Here is a 23,041-nt window from a genome sequence, read left to right as displayed (position 1 = left end):
GGAGTCAATAAGCTTCTGAATACCAAATAAATGTACGTAATACGTATGAATATAGCTATTTTTTTTATTTTACAGAATATGCCTTCCTGTGTGGCTGAGGGATGTTCCCTGCTGACAAGAAAGGGCAAAAGTAAAGTCATCTTGCACAGTTTTCCTAAAGATAAAGAGGTCATCCGGAAATGGTTATCGGCAACCGGCCAACGTAACGAGGACCTTGAAAAAGAGGTTTCGAAAGTCTTTGATTCGAAACATGACTCTTATCGTCTCTGTTTCGCCCACTTTGCACCCACATGTTATATGTATAATCCCAAAACCGGTAAGAAGAGACTGACTCCGAATGCAGTGCCAACAATATTTCCCCCTCATTGTACTGCGGGGGGAAGTGGCGTAGACCAGCTGAGGGGTCAAGGAGGCAAACAGAAGAGAATTGACATAGAAGGGAATTCTTCTTTTCAGTTAGAACCCTGGGATCGGTGTCCGACATGTAAGCAGATTGTACAACCGGCTTTGCAGACCTCTATCCCAACATTCGTGATGAGACACTGTGCAGACAAAGCAACATAAGCTGAAATCTGCAGAGAATTGGTAACAAACAGGCAAGATGGATCAGGTGGGTCTGAGCTTAGTAAGCCGTTCATATTTGGATCATCGACTTCTGTTGGAGAACAACCAAGGCCGATACTGTTGTTCAGACCTGTCAAGATGGTTGTGCCCACAAATACAGAAGTTCTGTTAGGTAACAGGGAAAGGTCCAAACCAATTGCAAGTAAACCAGGGGGAAGCCAAGGTGATCCAGAACCCCAATCAGAACAACTTGCTTTCTTTTACATATATCACAGTAGCTCCAATCCCCGATAGACAGTCAGAACCGGTAATGGAAACAGAGCGAAGCCTCAGAGGACGGGATGACTCTTCTAATGTTTCTACAGAGGGTCAGTCGCAGAATGAAGATATTCTACAGATATTCACCCTGCAGAACAAAGAAAATTTATCCTTTTTGAAAGCTGTCTGGACAAACTGATATCGAAACTGCTCTGCGAGGCGAGCAGAGACTGTCACGAGAAGATAACCCGCGTAGTGAAAAAAACTTGGGCTCTTACATCGCCGTATATGATCAATGTAACTCAAAGCATTTTAGGCGGATTTGGCAAAGCCAGCCGAGAATCGGGAAGGAAACGATGGGAAATATTCAGATAGCAGCAGCTATTCTAACAAGTGGGAACACCTATGGAAAAATGAATCGCTTTTTCAATCACTGTAACATTTTGGGAATTTCGGACTCCACCTATTACCGATATCAGAGGAATTATATCTTCCCTAAAATAGAGAAGGCCTGGCGTGAGAACCAACAAGACGTTATCAATAGAATACAATCTAGATCTATTTGTGTTGCCGGAGATGGACAGTACGACTCTCCAGGGCACAACGCCAGGTATTGTCTATATACCTTAATGGACGTAGAGTCCCAGAAAATCTTGGCATTTGATATAAAAGAGACTGGTAGGAGAATGTCCTATGCTGCCCTGGAGAAGGTCGCTTCTAAGAAGGCCTTAGATTTTATTCTAGAAAAGAATGTTAATGTACGGTTATTGTGCACCAGCAAAGGCTGCCATACGCAAAATGTTGCGTGAACAGTATCCAAACATCCGGGATAAATTAGACGTGCGGTGTATTGCCAAGGCAGTTGGCAAAAAAGTCCTCGCTGTCAGTAAAAGAAAGTACTGCTAGTCACTCGCTGAGTGGGTGGGTCCAGTAAAGAAGCATCTAAAGTGGTGCTTTAACTCCTGCAATCTGGATCCAGATAATCTGGTGTACAGATGGAACTCCCTCCTGTACCACGTCAGAGATATACACACCTGGGAAGATGCAGGAACAGATTACAAAAGGTGCCAGCATAGTCAATTGACCCAGGAAAGTTGTGCCAAGAGAAAGTGGTTGGTGGAGAAGACGGCCTGTTACGAAGAACTCAAAAGAATAGTGACGGACCTGCGCCGGCAGAAAGATCTGAGAAGACTTTGTAACTTCTGCCATACGAGAGATTTTAAGGTTTTGCGCAGCGCTCTGCTAGAGTACAGAACGGAGGACCAACATCAGTGTGGACGACGCAATGGCCAGAACTCAGTTGGCGGCTCTCGACTATAATTTTAACGTCGACAGGTTACGAGCTGTTATTTGTCAACCATTGGAGAATGTGCGGAACTCGGCTCTGAAAGATACAACCCAGCCTGCTCCAATGAGCACAGAGAACGGTTGGTTTGTGCCATGTATGAGGCAACAAATCAGACCTTGCTGAAGAATATTATCAAAGACGTTGTAGAATCGGTAGAGGGAAGCAGAAGCTTAGGACCAACCTCTCAACCATCAGTAGCGGCAAACATGGCCTCCTTACCATCAAAGAAAGAACTTGTACAGGTGCAACAATTATAGTTCTAAGACGGTTACTGGGGGCCGATGACTTTCCACCCCATGATGGAGCGTCAGCAATGTTACAAGTGTTTGTTGAACAATAAAGCCAAGTCTAAATAGAGGTTTTACAGCTATAAATGATCAGTCATTTTATATTACAAGAAAGTTTCTGATTTTCTTAGGACTAAAAATGTTAATTGTAATAAATCTTTTAGGCCTTATTCACACGTCCCGCAATCACGGATCAACTTACTGCCCATCGATTTCTATTGTGCTATTCAGACATTCTGCTTTTTCACGGATCCGCAATCCGTCCCGTGAAAAAGTAGGACATGCCAATAGAAAGCTTTGAAATCCTTGAAAAATCGAAGCAAACTACATCAATACCTCTTCTTGAACACAATCGGATCTGGGAGGCTGTTTCAGAACCGAGCAATTCAAGAACTGACCTGTGTGTTCCCATAGGGAACAATGTAGATGTCTTTAATTGGTTTTTACCCTCCATGTGTCAAATGCAGAGCACCTGGCTCACAGAGCGTAAACAGTTAAGTGGAGATGCAACAGCATCACCACTTACCTCCTCTGCACCAGCATCATGCACCACTACTTACTGTAAAGGAGCAAAGATTCACTTCATAAACACATTTCCCCTTCTGAAAACACATTTTGCGTCTTTTGAAATACCTGATAAAACACCTGATGTTTCTCCTGAGATGCTGTACCTTAATGATTTTTTTTTTTTTTTTTTAAATAAATTCTTTTATTTAACAAACACCAATGGCAGGTCAGTAAAGGGGACGCAACCCCACAAGCAGAACAAGTGCACAGTGAAAGTATTCCGTAAACTGAACAACGTGTCACCTGTAAAAAACAGTATAAAACATGGTAGAGCAGTAGCGTGACACAGAACTATCTGTAAAAGGCACAATAAAGACATCGGGGCGTCCCGTCACCGACCCCCATACCCACTTTTTCTAACTTTTCTAAAAGAGAAGAAAAGTACAGTAGACAGAGAGAAGAGATGGAGTGAATCCACTCCGGAGCCTAACGGGACTCCAAGAAATGAGGCAAAGATAGGAGTAAAGGGGGGGAGAGGGAGCAAGGAACATAAGGGTTGGACGGAGGGGGGGAGGGGGCAACGAGGGCAACATAAGACAGGACATTACAGATAAGTGAAATAAAGGAAATAAAAAGAGAGAGAGGGCCCGGCGCTTCGTGTAATACTGACAAATAAACAGGATGAGATGGAGGATAGAAGGCTGCTCACCTTTGTGCCCCTTGGGCTTTATGCGTGTCTCCCCTCACAGTCCGTGGGGGTACTAGGGTAAAAGGTCCTGTAGAGGGTCCGAGATTTCCAGTGGCTAGGATGTTGGCTGCTATAGCTGATAATACCCAGGACGGGATACTCCCAAGAAAAGAGGGGCCCGTAAGGACAAGTGGAGGTAAATGTAATAAAAAATTGCAGGTATATTTGGTATCAGCGCTGCCCAAAAGATATCCAAAGATTGCCAAATGGAGTAAAACAAGTGATTTATTCTTAAAAGCACAACTATTGACGCGTTTCGAAAACTATTAGGTTTCCTTTCCTTTCAGTGAGGGTACAGGTATCGGTATAAATACATGTAAAAAGGCGCCAATCCCGCCCCTAATTTGCATATGAATTGATAAAGAAAACACAAAAGTCTAAACAATAGAATGGGTACAAAGAGCATAATCATTATAAACATATTGGTATATACATAAATTAAAAATACATTTAAAAGAGAGTCCATGAACATGATTGGTAATAGCAAAATGAATAGCTGTGTGATAAGCCGGTAGTACGGGATAGCAGACAGGCTGCACTATGGTTTGCCGGAATGTTGGGTCACGTGCTCTTCGTTGGCCAATGCCGAGCAGGGGTGTGTAGGGCGGCGTCTAATCAAATTGGCCGAATTACGGAGAGGGTAAGATTAGAAATCGGCGCCCGCCGAGGGAAAGAATGACCTGAAGAGTTGTTTTGACGGGGTCCGTCAGAAGTGTAGAGATCACAGAGAGCCGTGCGTTATTGAATCGGGCTCTCAAGTCACGTGACTGGCCTGGACCAATGAATAGGAGCGGTGTGTTCTCTGTTGTCCAATCGGGTTAGTGTACACACTGAGCAGGCATCTATTGTGGAGGAGGTCTGTCAGTGTATGTGAAAATGGATGGATAGTCTCACTCGAGGTAAATGACCATTAGAAAGAAAAGAATACTGTTAGTCTGTTGCATGAAATTAAAAATGGAATATTCACAGGGTCTAGTAGTGAAAGAGAACGTTAGACTTATGAAATGACAATATATAATATATACAATATAGAGTATATGTATATATATGAGATATATGAACAAAAATGATATTATAAATATAAAATATATAAATTATATATAAAAATTATATCAATTATGAGATGAATCTCAGGGGTATGAGTAAAAAAAAGGGAAGAAACGGGGGATCCTCGAATGTGCAGATAAGATAGGATTTGATTTGGAACTCTTCCCCCGTTGTTGTGGATTTGAACGAGCGTGTTTTGTTAAGAATATTATTACAACATTTACATCTTTTGTTTCCACATTTGAAGCTTCCAATAATCTTCGGTGGGGAGGTATTATTTACATCTTTTGTTTACTCATTCCAGCAATAATACCTCCCTACCGAAGATTATTGGAAGCTTCAAATGTGGAACCAAAAGATGTAAATGTTGTAATAATATTCTTAACAAAACACGCTCGTTCAAATCCACAACAACGGGGGAAGAGTTCCAAATCAAATCCTATCTTATCTGCACATTCGAGGATCCCCCGTTTCTTCCCTTTTTTTTACTCATACCCCTGAGATTCATCTCATAATTGATATAATTTTTATATATAATTTATATATTTTATATTTATAATATCATTTTTGTTCATATATCTCATATATATACATATACTCTATATTGTATATATTATATATTGTCATTTCATAAGTCTAACGTTCTCTTTCACTACTAGACCCTGTGAATATTCCATTTTTAATTTCATGCAACAGACTAACAGTATTCTTTTCTTTCTAATGGTCATTTACCTCGAGTGAGACTATCCATCCATTTTCACATACACCGACAGACCTCCTCCACAATAGATGCCCGCTCCGTGTGTACACTAACCCGATTGGACAACAGAGAACACACCACTCCTATTCATTGGTCCAGGTTCATTACCCTCTCCGTAATTCGGCCAATTTGATTGGACGCCGCCCTACACACCCCTGCTCGGCATTGGCCAACGAAGAGCACATGACCCAACATTCCGGCAAACCATAGTGCAGCCAGTCTGCTATCCCGTACTACCGGCTTATCACACAGCTATTCATTTTGCTATTACCAATCATGTTCATGGACTCTCTTTTAAATGTATTTTTAATTTATGTATATACCAATATGTTTATAATGATTATGCTCTTTGTACCCATTCTATTGTTTACACTTTTGTGTTTTCTTTATCAATTCATATGCAAATTAGGCTCGGGATTGGCGCCTTTTTACATGTATTTATACCGATACCTGTACCCTCACTGAAAGGAAAGGAAACCTAATAGTTTCCGAAACGCGTCAATAGTTGTGCTTTTAAGAATAAATCATTTGTTTTACTCCATTTGGCAATCTTTGGATATCTTTTGGGAAGCGCTGATACCAAATATACCTGCAATTTTTTATTACATTTACTTCCATTACAGATAAGGGGAGACAAAATGGCACAAGAAGAGCCCAGAGGAGACTGCGGCCGAACCCACCTCAGTCAGTAGGGGTTCTCCGAGAAGTTCCATATATACCGAGGATTGCTGGAAGTCCATCCATGGAAGCCAAGTCTGGTAAAACCGGGCATTGGAGTTCTGGAGAGAGGAAGTCAAGTCTTCCATTCTCATTACCTCATTCACCTTCCAAATCCAGAGAGAGATAGGAGGAGCCTCCACCCGTTTCCAGTACAAGGGAATGCAGGCTCGTGCCGTCATTACAAGAAAGCGAAGGATAGATCGGCGATATTTTTTGGTGGACATGTTGCTGTGATGAAGCAAGAAGAGCGCAGGCATAATGTCTATAGTGGCACCCGACACCTTTCGAGCTACTCCTGCACTGTGTCCCAAAAAAGGGTGAGTGTGGGGCAAGACCAGAATATATGCAGGAACGTGCCCTCCGAAAGTCCGCATCTCCAACAGGTAGGATCGGCTTCGGGCCAAATCGCGTGCAGTTTGACGGGGACCCTATACCAGCGTGAGACTATTTTATAGCCAGCCTCTTGAAAACGTGAGCTTATGGAGCATTTATGCGCCAGAGTAAGGATATCTGTACGCTGGGCTGGGGTCAACGTCAACTGCAGATCCTCTTCCCATTTAGTCAGGAACGGAGGGGGGTCTTGGTCGGGCAGCAACACCAATTCACTGTAAATTAGGGACAGGGAGTGTCGGAGAGGGCCCATCGCACAACGATTCAAAATACGTCTTTGCAGAGAATAGCTGACTAGGGGAGGGCAGTGTGTGAAGGTAATGCATGAGCTGATTAGTTCGCCAAGGGCCCAGGGGGGCCGGATCAGACCTAACAACGAGGTCCGCAGCAGTCACCCAGGTCGTGTTGACAATAAATTCCGAAGCGACGCCCCTCCCAACCCGAATCCAGGCTCGAAAGACTGGGTCCGAGAGGCCGGGTGAAAAATCAGGGTGTCCCAGAACGGGCATCATTGGGGAGAGGAATGGAATGAGGAGAGTACGGGTCTCAGCCACATTGCACACCAAAATCAGAGGTCCGATGGATGGGTGGAGTCTGAGATCGCTTAGAAAGCGACGTGGCAACCAGGGAATGTGTCTCAGGGGGATGTTGGTGAAGGACTGTTGGATGTCTACCCATTGTTTAACAGGTCCGTGTCGGGTCCAGTCGATCACCCTAACCAAGGAGGATGCCAAGTAGTAGCTCTGAATGTCTGGCAATGCCACACCTCCATGTACAAAGGGGGAAAATTAAGTTGTTAGAGGTCTCTCAGGCTATTTGGTAGGTAAATGCCTAAATATTTGATGGCCTTCACAGCCCACCTAAACCCAAAAGAGGACCGAAGGAGGAAGACTGTACCAGGCAACAAGGAGATGTTGAGAGCTTCAGATTTGGAGTAATTTATTTTAAAATTAGAGAGAAAAGCAAAGGTTTCCAGCTCATGCATCAGGACGGGTAAAGACGTAACAGGATTTGTTACAAAAAATAATAAATCATCTGCGTATGCCGCCACCCTGTGTATGCCCCCCACCCAGATCCCCCCCAGGTCCGGCGAGGCGTGAATTCTAGGAAGGAAGGGCTCGAGTGAGAGAATGAAGATGAGCAGGGAGAGGGGACACCCCTGGCGGTTACAGTTGGCTATACGGAAACCCCCGGATAGGATGCCATTCACCCGGACCACGGCTGAGGGGTTGGTGTAGTGCGCCAGGACCCACGACAGGAAAGTGGGGCCCAGGCCCAAGGCTCGGAGCGTCTCCTCCATGAACACCCAATTGACTCGATCGAAGGCCTTCTCGGCATCAGTCGATAAAAGCATCAGAGGGGTTCCTCCAACACTGGCCTTATGGATCAAGTCAATTGCGCGTATCGTGTTGTCCCGGGCTTCACATCCGGGTAAAAAGCCTGCTTGGTCCAAGTGAATGACATCCCCCAATGGCTGCGAAAGCCGCGTGGCCAAGATCTTTGCAAACAATTTAAGGTCAAAGTTCAAAAGTGAGATAGGCCGATAATTGGCACACTGTGTATGGTCCTTCCCCTCCTTGGGAATCACTGCGATTATTGCCCTAGTCATATCCGCCGGGGGACATCACCGGAAGAGCGTAATGTAGTGGAGTGTAAGACCGTCTGGTCCTGGAGCCTTCCCCGACTGAGTGGCCTTCAGTGCTGCTTGCCATTCCCGATAGAACCTCCTCCGAGAGGCGGGGCATGCCGGATTCCGCTACTGAATTTTGGACCCAAAATCAGCACTGCGGGTCAGGGGGTTAGTCCGGTCACACGTGTACAGGGAAGCATAGAAGTCCCGAAATACCCTGGCGATATTAGCTGGTAGGTGCTCTATGCCGTTTTGGGGGGTGGATATAGAAGGGACGTACGTACGGAAGCACTGGACCCTCAGCGCCCTTGCGAGTGTCCGACCGCACTTGTTCCCAAATTCGTAAAAATGTCTACTACACTTAGTAAGAGTGGCCTTGGCTTTATTATTCAAGTGTGTGGGCAGTTCCTCCCTGGCCCGTAACAGCTCCCCTCGCACCTCTCCAGAGGATGACCTCTTATGAGTAGATTCCAACTCGTGGAGGCGGCATAGGAGTTTAACAGTTTTAAAGGACTTCTTCCGTTTCAACCGGGCCCCATGCTTCACCAACACCCCCTTTGCAACACATTTATGGGTCTCCCAAAGAACAGCAGGGGATATCTCCGCCGATTCATTGAGCGGGAAATATTCCGCTAGTTCCTTCTTCAGGTCAGCCAAAATTGCTATGTCCTGAATCAAGGAAGAGTTCAGCTGCCACTGCCATTGCACCGGGTAGGGCGTGGGGAGGGAAATTTGTAGGAGAACCATCGCATGGTCCGAGAAGGTGATGTTGTCAATTGAGGAGTCCAGGAGGAGCGCCAGATCCCTATGTTTAAGTAGAAAATAATCCAGCCTGGAGTACATGTCATGGGACGTGGAATAAAAGGAATAGTCCCGGTCACGGGGATGGCACAACCTCCAGGAGTCGATCAATTGGTGATCATGTAGGAGCGAGGTGAGTTTTTTTTGTGTGGCCCTATTCACATGGGAGAAGCCTTTAGAGGTGTCAAGAGTAGAGTCCAAGGCTACATTGATGTCACCGCCCAGGACCAACACCCTCTCCGCAAAATCATCAAGAGCCTCGAGGTAGAGTGCCAATGCACTAGCTTGACCCGTGTTCGGCAGGTAAAGTGAGGCAAAAGTGAATACCTGTGAGGAGATGCGGCCCTTAACAAACAGAAAACGACTCTCTTCATCACAACGAGATTCCATCAGCTCCCAGGGAAGGGAACGCGCGATCAGGATGAAGGTGCCCGACCTCCCCCTAACACCTCTCACCGATTCCCAGGCAGGGCTCTTGGACTCTCCCATCATAGTGGAAGAGATAGTGGAAGCTATTAAAGCAATGCCACCGGGTAAGACCCCTGGGCTGGACGGGCTCGTAGGAGAATGGTACCAGCTCAACGGGGAGCTGTTGGCCCCTCGGCTACTCTCCCTATTTCAGGGTGCCCTTGACTCTGGTACACTCTCGGATTCCCTTAGGGAGGCCCTCATTGTCCTTTTATTAAAACCGGGTAAAGATGCCAGGATGCCTGACTCATACCGTCCCATTTCCTTACTAAACTTTGACGCAAAGATTCTGGCCAAAATTCTAGCAACCCGCTTGGTTACTGTTATCACATCTGTAGTCCATCCGGACCAGACTGGGTTCATGCCGGGCCGGGCCACAGACATTAACATCCAGCGCCTCCACCTAAACATAGCTGCTGCCAGTGCTGATGTATCTCCTGGCTTTGTCCTTAGCCTTGACATATACAAGGCATTTGACTCGGTGGAATGGCCATACCTGTGGGCTCTCCTGGCGGGTCTCCACTTTGGTCCTGGATTCATTGCCTGGGTTCGTTTGCTGTATACTGCTCCGCTGGCTCGTATCCGTACTAACTTGGATATCTCTGCGCCCTTTCCCCTGGAGCGTGGGACGAGACAGGGATGCCCCCTCTCCCCCATCCTATTTGCTCTAGCAATGGAGCCTTTGGCAGCGGCCATCCGTGTCTCCCCCTCGGTCTGTGGCATTACAAGGGGCGCTCTGGTGGAGAAGGTGTCTATGTATGCGGACGACACGCTGGTGTACCTGGCTGATGTGGATTCCTCCTTAAGGAACTTGCTCACTATCCTTGACTCCTTTGGTGCTGTATCAGGCCTAAGGGTTAATTGGTCTAAATCCTCCTTGCTCCCTCTCTCGGCTACCTATGCCAGCGTGTCCCCGCTTCCTGTCCCTCTGCAGGTGGTTCAGCGGTTTAGATACTTGGGGGTTGAGGTCACTGCGTCCCTTAAGAGTTACATCCCTCTGAACCTGGAGCCCCTGGTAGCCACCACCGAAGCTCGTCTCAAAGCCTGGTCTTCTCTGCCCCTGTCTCTGATGGGGAGAATTAACATTTTTAAAATGATATATCTGCCTAAATTTATTTACTTATTCCATGCGTCTCCCTCTTTCCCGAGTCGCGCCTTCTTTGGGCGCGTTGAGGGAATGCTGAGATCATTCTATTGGCAGGGGAAACCCCCGCGCATTAAACTAGCTGCACTGCAGGCGTCCAAGCGTCAGGGGGGGTTGGCTGCTCCTAATCTCCGAAATTACTTCCTAGCCTCCCAGCTTGTATATACAAATTGGTGGCTGGATCTGGATCTCAGGAATCCCGCGGTGAATGTGGCAGGGGCGCTGATGGGTTCCTACGAAGGGCTCACAAATGCCCTCTATCGCTACACTCCCTCCTCTTCGTATGTAACTCCAATTCTGACCGTGGCAAGGGTATGGTCTGTGGCCCACAAGATGAAGCCTAATGATAAATTCTCCCCTAGAGTGCCCTTGTGGCTTAATCCACATCTGCCGCACCTGCTGTCGCTTCCCGGCTCGGTCCTGTGGGGCAAACACGGTGTGAAATTCCTGCTGCACCTGTTCTCTGAGTCACATGTGTTTTTATCATTTGACCAGATGAAGTCAGCATATGGTGTACCGCAGTCGGCCTTTTTCCACTATCTTCAACTGCGACATGCGGTTAAATCACAATTCAACTCCCTCAGGCTTCCATTGGCCTTCTCTGAGACGGAGCTCCTCCTGGGCGCTACGGACCTGCCTAAGCCACTGACACAAGCCTATCAATTGTTGCAATTGGAGGGTTCCTCACCCTTTACCAGAGCCCTTGAGCTGTGGGTGCAGGACATACCGACCCTGACGGCTGCTCGCTGGAAGGAGGTGGAGGCCACTTTCTATCCCACAGTCGTAAGTTCTAGAGATGTGCTCATACAGTTTAGGTTTCTGCTCAGATTATACTATACCCCCGAGCGGCTATATAAGATGGGTATTATGACTTCGGCTGTTTGCTTCCGATGCCAGGGGTCAATGGGAACATTTTTGCATGCGCTCTGGGACTGCCCGAGAGTTATGCCCTTTTGGAGGGAGGTTATGGCCTTTATGGCTGACCATTTTGAATTTCCACATATCTGCTCTCCGGAGGTTTGTTTGCTGGGTCTCATTAATGAGGTGACGCACAACAAATACTATAGACTATTTATTCGCTTCCTTCTATTTTGTGCCCGCAAAGTCATTATAATGGAATGGAAGAGCCCAGATGTTCCCTCCTTAACTAGATGGATAAGATTAGTCAACACGTATGTCCCACTATACAAAGCTTTATATGAAAGTAGGAAGTGCCCACAAAAGTTTAAAAAAATATGGATCCACTGGATATCTCTAGAAGAGACTAATGTAAGGCCCACTTGAGGCCCTGTTGGTATGTCGGGTTCTTTCATGGGGTCTCGCGGGGTGGGGGGGAAGTGCCGTGTATGAATGATTCTGTGTGTATGAATAGATGATATGTTTGTCCTCAGTTAGTTGTTCATCTTCTAAATGTTATTTGCCTTTTTATCCCAGATTTGTCGGTGTCAGCACCCTATTAATACTGTGTATATAATGCCTACATTCACCATCCTGGGACATGCGAAATGTGCACCGATGATGTCAAATATGGTCTGCACGGTTGTCTGTATTGCTGTTTTGAAAATTGATAAATAAAGGTTTTTTAAAAAAAGGATGAAGGTGCCCTTAGCCTTCTGGATCGGAGAGAAGCTGTGGTATGCAAAGGGAAACCAAGAATTAGACAATGAGAATTTATGTGAAGACATCATATGAGTTTCTTGCACAAAAGCAACATGTAGATTGCGCTTTTTGGCAGCACCGTCTGGGAGTGCTGGGCCATGGGGGACAAAACTACTGGACACGAAGGGTGACAAACAAATACACGGTGAAAAGGGGACACCAGGGGGGGGGAGGGGGGGATGAGGTGGGGGCAGGAGAGGGGTGGGGAAGTAGGCAAGAAGCGGGAAGAAAATGGAAAAAGAGATAGGGAGGGATGTAGTAGAAAAGGGCAAGAGGAAAGTAAGCCGAGGCCACTCAGCAGATGGGCGGTCGACAACTAAGAAGAAAGAGCACCAAAGTGCAAAACAAAGGCAGGAGCCAGAGAGAGGCCCGCTGAACAGAAAGGAGGAAGAGAAAAGACGGGAGTGTAGAAAACCATTAGGGCCGGCTCCGGGCCAGCAGCACAAGAAGAACAATCACTGGAGCCACCACGACCAGAGGTCCCCCCACAAAAAGAGGGGGGAGTAGCTCGGGGCGGGCGGAACCAGGGCACAACATAACTTAGATCCCCCCACTACAGCTTAAAACTATATAGGACAAGACTGAAGAAAGCATATATAAGTAGCGTACCCCCCGGGATAGAGAGAGTGAAGAGGTGGAGATTCACAAGGAACCCCCCCCCCCCACACACACAATAAACAGTGGCAGACTTCTGTCCCGATAAGCCATGGAGTAGCCAAGTGACCGGCTGTCATTAGAGGCAAGATGCCCCTTGGAAGGCGCATATGTGAAACCAGAACCAGTAAGTCATAAGCGGGGCAACAGGGTTACATCACGATCTAGAGACTCTGCAACACCGAAGAACTGAATATGCAGCAGCGGGAGTGCATCTCTTAGCTTGCAAGAAGTCAGGCTTCCAGGGGCATCCCCTGAGACAGATCCAAAATTTCAGTGACCTGACGTCTGGGGGAAGAAGGGGCGCTCCGCAGAAGCGACGACCGACGGCGGCGAGGTGGCTGCTGATGTGGCTCCGGTCTGTCAATCGCCAACCAGTCCAGCACAGACACCGGCGGGATATCCAGAAACGAAAACAGCTGCGGTAAGTCAGCATGACGGCGTAGGGTGAAGGTGGCCGGGCCTCTGCGCACAATCACCTGTATAGGGTGGCTCCAGCGATATGTGGCCCCGGCCTCTCTGATGGCCGTCAGGACAGGCTGCAACAACTGTCACATGTAGAGGGTACAGGGAGAGACGTCCGGGAAGAGCCTTATCTATACACCCTCATACTGAACAGTTCCAGAGTTCTGCACAGCCTGGAGGATGAGCTCTTTATCCGAGTAGTAGTGTAGGCGGCACAGCACGTCCCTGGGTGCAGTCACCTCTCCCTGCTGGGGTCTGGCAACTCTATGGACACGGTCTATCATGAAGGTGGAGTCCAGAGGACGTGAGGCGGCCATGTTGAAGATCTCTGTGACCCGGAGGGTGAGATCATCCTCCTGGAGGCGCTCAGGGAGACCCTTCAGACGGATATTGTTACGTCTCCCTCTGTTTTCCTGGTCGTCCAGGAGAAGAGAAAGCTGCTGGGTATGTGACCGGGAGCGCTCCATGTCGCGTTCCAGGGAAGCCACCCTGTCAGTTATGGCGGCCATTGCATCCTCTGTGGTGGAGGTATGTTGTGCCAACTGCTCCACCTCTGACCTCACTGAGGCGATCGCTTGCTGCTGGGCCTGCTCAATACGTAGGACCACTGAGTCCAGGTCAGTGCGGGTCGGGGGCGCCTGAATTAACTCCCTCAGGAGCTGTAATTCAGTATGGACAAGAGTACCTTGCTGGCGGTCTCCCGCCTGTGAGCCAAGGCCTCGGGGCGGCTGGGTCTGGGAGAGGAGCTGCCAAGAGGTAGAGTCCAGCGGGTCCTGCAGGTCCACCTAACCTGCTTGCGGCATAGTAATGGAGGCTGAGCGGGACTCCCGCGTGGTCTGCTGTGTAAGCGTCGGCGCCATGTTGGACTCTTCCATGCCTGCACTGTTGGGCCACGTGACTTGTAAAAAGCGGTCAATCCGCGTAACAGAGCTGGTGGAGCGGGTCACCGGGTGGCTGGGGGTGTCCACACCTTTGTCCTTCTTAATAGGCATGTGGATGCTGGCCGATTAGTGAGAGGAAAACGGCAGAAACAGCGCTGCTGGACCCGGAGCTCTGCGACGCTGCTTCCTCACGGCTCAATGGTTAAGCCACACCCCCTCTAATGATTTGGGTTTAAGGGTTAAGAGGAGTTAGACACCACCTAAAAACACCACCCAGTAGAAACATTTGCACAACTGGTCACAGCTGATGTACAGAAATTCTTTCATACAGCTAAGAACACTACTGCCACACTTAGATGTAAACATACACAAGAAGAAAAAGCTGCTATACAATCGCTTACAGTAAAGCCGGCCGATAAGGGTGGTTCTATTGTAGTGCTAGACCAAGGCTGTATTAACAGCTGCTGCTGCCCTAGGCACTAAACCTGAAGACGCCCCATCTTCGCGCACCGATTGGCGATGCCAGACCTGACCAATACCACCATACCCCCCACCCCCCTGGAAAAGACACCAGATTTACTGGCAAATCTGAACGGGAGGAGGGAAACTAAAAAAATAAAAACAAAAAAAATAGTCTTTTCTGTCCCCCTGCAAGGTGCTGCCCTAGGCACCGGACCACGGGTGCCTAGTAGTAAATACGGCCCTGTGCTAGACACTGAAATGTACAATAATGAAATTTTGAGACAATTATCATACAATACCACATATAAGAAAACTCAGAAATAATCCGACTCAACAAATCCAACAAAAATTACAAACCGTGGTACAAAAATCCTCTGAAAATGGTATCATTGATTCTAAACTGCAGGAATTTTTGGTCAATAAGTCACCGGTCACTCCGATTTTCTATATATTACCTAAAATTCATAAGGGTAAACTAACCCCCCAGGACGACCAATAGTTGCCTCTGTTAATTTAGTTCTTTCTCCTCTTTGGGTAGGTTCACACTACGGAACCCAAGAGGAGAATTTCTGACTGATTCCGTAGCTGGTACCCGTTCATGGCTGTGCGCCTTTCCTCTGGCTCCATAGACACCATTCTATGGGTGGCCCGATTCCACTATCCGCTGAAAGATCTGACATGCCAATTCTTTCGGTGAAATGCGGAATCCGCTGGTGCATAGAATGGTGTCTATAGAGCCGGCACAGAAGTGTGTGGCCGTGAACGGGTACCAGCTACGGACTCCGTCGGAAATTCTCCGCTCAAGTTCCATAGTGTGAACCTACCCTTACTGTGGTATTAGAAAACGAAGAAAGGTACTTTCCCTTGACTTTAGTGCAGACAATGTAACAGTGTCATTAACCCCTTAAGGACAGGGCCTGAAATGGCCTTAAGGACCAGAGCAAATTTTATGAATATGACCAGTGTCACTTTATTCATTAATAACTTCAGGATGCTTTTACCTATCTGATTCTGAGATTGTTTTCTCGTAACATATTGTAATTCATTTCTTGTAAATTGGAGTCGATACTTATAAGGAATCTTTATGAAAAAAAACAAAATAACGTAAAAATTTTAAAAAACGGCATTTTTCCAACTTTAAAACTTTTCTGCTTATACAGAAAGTGGTTATACCACATAAATGATATATTAAATAGCATTAGCAACATGTCTACTTTATGTTGGCGGCATTTATTAAACTATATTTCATTTTTTTTAGGCAACAGAAAGTGTAAAACATTAGCAGCAAATTTCCAAAGTTTCTGTAAAATTTCAAAATCAGATATTTTTAGGGACCTGTTCAGGTTTAAAGTGTATTTGAGGGGACTGTATGTTAGAAAGCCCCACAAAGCACCCCATTTCAGAAACTGCACCCCCCAAACTCAGCAAAAGCACATCCAGAAAGTGTTTTAACCCTTTAGGGGAGTCACAGAAATAAAAGCTAAGTGTGTAAGAAATTTGAAAATTTTTATTTTCTGTGCAGAGATTTTATTGTAATCCAATATTTTTCATAATGATAAACCTATTACCAGAGAAATGCACCCCAATATTGATTGCCCCGTTTCTGCAGTTTATAGAAATACCCCATATGTGGCCCTATTGCGCTATGACGCAACCACAAGCCTCAGATATAAGGGAGCGCCTAGTGCATTTCAACGCCTCCGTTATATTTGGTCATTTCTGACTGTACCACTTCAGGTTGGCAGAGGCTCTGGGGTGCCAAAACCTAAAAAACACCCCTAAAGGGACACTATTTAGAAAACTACACCTCTCAAGGAATGTAACAAGGGGTGCGGTGAGCATCTGCACCCCACAGGTGCTTCACAGATTTTCCAAACAATATGGCGTGAAAAAAGACAAAAGTATTTTTTACACTAAAACGTTCTTCTAGCCTTCAATTTTTCATTTTCACAAAGGGATAAAAGGAAAAAAAAAACACAAAACATGTAGCGCAGTTTCTCCCGAGTACGGAAATACCCCACATGTGGACATAAAGCGCCAAGCGGGCGCAGGACGAGCCTCCAAAGGGAAGGAGCGCCAATTGGCTTTTGGAAGCTGGATTTCACTGGAATGGATTTCAAGGACCATGTCGCATTTACAGAGCCCTCGTGCTGCCAAAACACTGGAAAACCCCCACAAGGGACCCCATTCTGGAAACTACACCCCTCAAGGAATCTAACAAGGGGTGCAGTGAGCATATGGACCCCACTGGTGACAGGCACAAATGTGGAAAAATGTGACGTGAAAGTGAAAATTTTCATTTTTTCACCTTCACAGCACAAATGTGCCCGTCATCAAGGGGTCCATATGCTCACTGCACCCCTTGTTAGGTTCCTTGTGGGGTGTAGTTTCCAGAATGGGGTCACTTGTGGGGGGTTTCCAGTGTTTTGGCAGCACGAGGGCTCTGTAAATGCGACATGGCGTTCATCATCCATTCTGGCCAAATCCAACCTCCAAAATCCAAATGGCGCTCCTTCCCTTCAGAGGCTTGCCCTGCGCCCACATATTTACGGACTCAGGGGAAATTGCTCTACACATTTTGTGTGTTTTTTTTCTCTTTTAACCCCTTGTGAAAATGATAAATTCAAGGCTAGACCAACATTATAGTGTAAAATATGTCATATTTCATTTTCACGCCACATTGTTCCACATTTGTGCCCGTCACCAGTGGGGTGCATATGCTCACTACACCCCTTGTTACATTCCTTGAGGGGTGTAGTTTCCATAAAGGGGTCACTTGTGGGGGGTTTCAACTGTCTTGGCAACACAGGGGCCTTTTAAATGCAACATGGCCCCTCAAAATCCAATCCAGCCTCAAAAAACGAAATGGCGCTCCTTCCCTTCGGAGGCTTACCCTGCACCCGCATGGCGCTTTATGTCCACATGTGGGGTATTTCCGTACTCAGGGGAAATTGCTCTACACATTTTGTGTTTTTTTTTATCTTTTAGCCCCTTGTGAAAATGAAAAAAATCAAGACAAGATCAATGATTTAGAGTAAAAATTTTAAAAAAAATTACACTAAATGTTGGTCTAGCCTTGATTTTTTTCCATTTCCACAAGGGGTTAAAAAAGAAAATAAACGCAAAGCGTGGAGAGTAATTTCCCCTGAGTACGAAAATACCCCACATGTGGGCATAATGTGCCATATGGGCACAGGGCAAGCCACCAAAGGGACAGAGCGCCATTTAGAGGCTGGAATGGAGGATGGAGGCCATGTCGCAAGTACAAAGCTCCTGTGCTGCCAGGACAGTAGAAACCCCCTACAAGTGACCCCATTCTGGAAACTACACCCCATAAGGAATCTAACAAGGGGTGCAGTGAGCATATGGACCCCACTGGTGACGGGCACATATGTTGAACATGTGCTGTGAAGATGAAAAATACAATTTTTTTCACTTTCACAGCACTAATGTGCCCATCACCAGGGGGCCATATCCCCGCTGCCCCCCTTGTTAGATTCCTTATGGGGTGTAGTTTCCAGAATGGGGTCACTTGTGGGGGGTTTCTACTGTCCTGGCCGCACAGAGGCTTTGTAATTGCATCATGGCATCCTCTGATGGGAATGGCGGCCATACCTATTTAGCTGGGGAAAAGGGACAATTCTAATTTATTTGGGGGTATTAGGCCAATTATTAGTTTATGAGGTTGGAAATGACAGGTGTCCATCAAATTCAACCTGTGTTGATCCAGAGGAAGGCAAGAAACCCTCGTGAGGCAGACGACAGTAGCCTCATCACTGGGGAAAAATTCCTTCCCGACTCCATAATGGCGATCAGAATAATCCCCGGATCAGCGTGACCCCTGAAATAGGAATAAGGGACAGAATTTAGATAATGTAGAACCCCAATGACGTGTGGTGCGCCTTGGAGCGATCCAGTATGCAGAGGCCGGGGGGATCAGGACAGGTGTCACACTGGAAAATGGCGTCCTTCCTGATCCCCCTGTTACGCCACACTCTGTACTTCTTCTGGGGTCTCCCTTTCTCCAGTGTGGGGGACGTCACCTGGAAAATGTTGTCCTGGTGCGATACGGGGTCCTTCATATCCAGAAGCGCTGGGTCCGCTCCATGGCTGCTAAATATTAGGGCTCTATTACTACTTCTGATATTTTCGGATCGTGCCACAAGCTACAGGGCAGCGAGGGACCGGAAGAGGGGGTGCTGGTATAAAAGTTATCCCCGTACAGGTGGTGACCTTTATCCAGCAGTGGGAAGATCAGGTCCCGAACGATCTTCCCACTTGTTCCAAGGATGGGGGGGGAGGGGGCATCTGGGGGCTGGATTCGGGTGTCCCTTCCTACATACACTCTAAGGGTACGTGCACACTGCGGAATGGAGAAGGATAACCCTTTGTGCATTCCGCAGCTGGCACCCACCGGCGGACTGATATGCGGGCGCGCGTCTCCGTCCGTGTCATAGACTCCATTCTATGCACGGACGGATTCCGCTCTCCGTCCAACGTGTTCATTCTTTGGATGGACGATGAAATCCACCCATGCATAACATGGAGTCTATGACACGGATGGAGACGCGCGCCAGCATCAGTCCGCCGGCGGGTGCCAGCTGCGGAATGCACAAAGGGTTATCCTTCGCCATTCCGCAGTGTGCACCTACCCTAAATCTGTAAGTGTACCCAGAGGTTCTCTCACAGAGTTTGTAGAATTTCACTCCATACCGTCATCTCTTATTGGGACGGTACTGGCGGAAAAGACGTGTCTGGGGGGCAGCGTACACTACGCTACCCCCAGACACGTCACTAGATGATGAGGATGATGAGGATGAATGGAGGAAAGAAGGATCCCCCCCATTCATCCTCACTGGCTGTTTCGGTGTCAGGAGCCAATAATAACGTATGCGTCCGACACCGAAAACGCCCTGGGGGCCATTTTTATATAGGGATTGGTATATGGGGTATGTAATGGTGTATAACTTTATTCAATGTAGTGTAGTGTAATGTAGTGTTTTTTACGTTTTTTTTTTTACATTCATTATAAAAAAAAAAACTACGCCAAAAATGCTGTTGCTGATAAATGCCGCACTTATGTGCGGCACTTATCAGCAGACCGTGGCAGTAGGATATAGAAAAAAACACCCTACGCCAAAAAGGAGGAGTTGCTGATTAGCAGCGCACTTACGTGCAATGCAGATCAACACTCAGCGGCGTAAGGGTGTGGAAAATAGAAAAAAAAAATTTTGAGAAAAAAAAAAACATTTACTACATGCTGAACATCCCTATAGCTGCTGATAAGTGTATTACACTTTTCAGACGCTAGAGGGCAGTAGAGCGCCGAAAAAAAGTCGAGGACATCCGAGGGGCCGATGGAAAAGGCCGAAGACCCGAACGGAAGAAGATGACGTCACGGAACCCGGAAGACACCGATCGGGACCGATCAGGTGAGTATGGCCAACTACCTGCTCTGGATCCAGAGCAGGTATTTATTACTTTTCGGGACTTTGATCGCCGTGATCGGGACGTGGCACCGTGGCCACCATTACTTTTAACAGTAATGGTGGTCGGTGCTGTCTCAGACAGCACCGGCCGCCATTATTTTCCGGGTCATCGACCCACCCACCAATGGCCCGGAAAGGTTCCGATCGCCGCTATTGGCTGATCTGAACTGAACCCCCCAACCCCCCATGCCTACAGGGAGAGATGGCCTGTCCCGATCACATGCGGCCGGTCCGCGGCGCCCTCTTAAAGGACCCGCGTACCGGTACGTCATGGGTCCTTAAGAGGTTAAAGGAGGGGTCATCATGCATCCCTCACAGTGGCCAATCTTATCCAATAAAAGGATATTTTACTTGTGATACAAATAATGTAATTTATTCCATCAAGCCTCCTTGCGGGTTTTTGTACATTGGAGAAACGACACAACGTGTAAAAGACCATACAAATAAACACAAGTCCACGATTAGATGTGAAAACCTTTTATTACCAGCACATTTTAAGAAAAAACAACATCCAGGAGCACAGTAAAATGACCAAGCAGAGGAGGGGATCTCAATCAGTTGTTGATAGGTAGAGAGGCTTCTTGGATCCATGAGTTGGGCTCCTGTAACCTTGGTGTTCCTGAACACCTAATCAACTGTCCGGTGAACAATAGTAGTCTCCCGCTTATGTTTGGATACCGAGGTGTTTAGCATTTCTGTGGCTACAGATTCACAATGGATGCGGTTACGGACCACGCATCACAGTGTAAAAATAGTGGACTTGACATTTTTTTGTGGAAATTGAACATCTGTGATGCCTGTCCCGGCCTTTGTCTGTCAATGGGACGGAACCTGGTGTGCTGCCCTTCTATATAACATAATAAACACCTCACCGCGCTCCCCGGGGGTCCTCCTGTGGGGTCTCCAGGTCCCCTGCTGAACACGTCCATCACTCCTTCCGAATTTGACTGAGCCTGAGCAGTCTTAAAAGAGGCGATGGGAAAATCCATTGGGGGACCTGAAGGTACGGCGGGGGGAGTCTGGGGAGGCTCTCCATTATGTTTTATACAGCAATATAATTGACCCCTGAGAATTATTCTGTATGTGCTGCCCATGGTCCCAGCCCCCCGGTGCGTCCAGTTACATAATACATATATAATACAGCCATATGATGCCATCCTATTACACAGGCCCGTCGGACAGATATTGCCCCATGGATCCGTTGATGAAGGAGCAGACGCTCGCTGGCCCGCTGATGGCTCATCTGTCGGATGAATATCTTCCGAGGAGCGGACTGTTCTAATCCTGAATCATCCATTAGCACTAGTAAGGCGAGAACAATCTCAGCGGATATCCCCTCCCGCCTCTGTTCAGCCTCAGACTAGTGATCTGAAGAGTTGTGTTAACCCCCTCCTCCCCAGGACACTGTATCCAGCTACCGCACTGCATCTGTTCTCCCTTTTACCAACAATGGAGGAAAACAATGAGTTAATGTTTCTGTCTGGCCGGTCAGATTGTCAGCAGCTTCCCCCCCCCCCTCCTTTCCTGCAGCCCCCTCTCAGGAGGGAGGGTGACTATTTTTACCCTGTATGTTCTGTGTTGAGTTCCCTCCATGCTTGCTGGTGGTGGCGGCCATCGCTCCAGCTGACACTTGCACTTTAACCCCTTCCCTCCTCGGCCGAGTTTCGTTTTTGCCCTTTGGTTTTTCCTCCCCAGTATATATACGTATACATAGCGCGGGCGTTTTCTCACCTACAGACCCTTACGTGCCCCTATTATTTGTGACACCAAAAATATCTATAAAATATGCTGCAAAACTGGAAAAAAAATTATGTGTGTGGTGAAATTAAAAAAATAAAGGGGGGGTGGGGGGTGGGGGGTGGATCACCTTTATGTCGTTCGCCATTCTCCAAGTTATCTATGTTCCTCACATCAGTGTGATCACAGCCAGAGGCAACTTATATAACAATTATTTTATTGTTTTTTTAAAAATGACTTTTTTTTCTATCAGTATTTACTTACGCATATGCAACTTTTTGATCACTTTTTATTCAAATTTTTTTTGCATGTGATCTAAAATCTGAAACGTTGCACTTTGGCGGTTTTTGCACGTACGCCGTTTATCGTGCGAGATGGGGAATGTGATATTTTAATAGTTTGGGTGATCCTGCACACGGCGATACCAAATATGTTTATTGTTTTGAATTTTTTTTATTTAACCCTTTATGGACGGAGCCAAGAATGGCCTTGGAGACCGCGACAATTTTCATTCTGCAATTTAGTTTTTTCCTCCTCACCTTTTCAGAGCAATAACTTATTTTCCCAGCTACGCGGCCATGTCAGGTTGTTTTCAGGGACAGGTGGACTTTGTAATGGCGCCTTTCAATCTACCGTAAAAGTATTGATGAGACACTCAAAATATCATTTATGGGGTGAAATTGGGAAAAATACAATTCTGCTAATTTTGGGGAGTTTAAATGTTTACGTAATGCACTTTACTGTAAATCGGACATGATATTTTTATTCTGTCAGTCTGAATACAGCGATATCCGTGGTTACAGCTTTTCTAATGTTTCACTGTTTTTTCTGGTCGTATGGGAACTCCTATAACACCTTTAGTTTTTCACGTACGGGGCTGTATGGGGAGTCATTTTTGCTCCATGATGGCGTTTTTTTTTAACCGTTTTTTGTTTACATCGTTCACGGCGTGGGAACAATTTTGTTTTATTACGCATGCTACGGTATATAATATGTTTGTTTATTTATTTATCAGGAGGGTC

This window comes from Dendropsophus ebraccatus, chromosome 7 (assembly GCF_027789765.1).
Source record: "Dendropsophus ebraccatus isolate aDenEbr1 chromosome 7, aDenEbr1.pat, whole genome shotgun sequence".
In the NCBI taxonomy this organism is placed as follows: domain Eukaryota; kingdom Metazoa; phylum Chordata; class Amphibia; order Anura; family Hylidae; genus Dendropsophus; species Dendropsophus ebraccatus.
The sequence above is the reverse complement of the archived record's forward strand: the minus strand, read 5'-3'. Positions refer to the sequence as shown.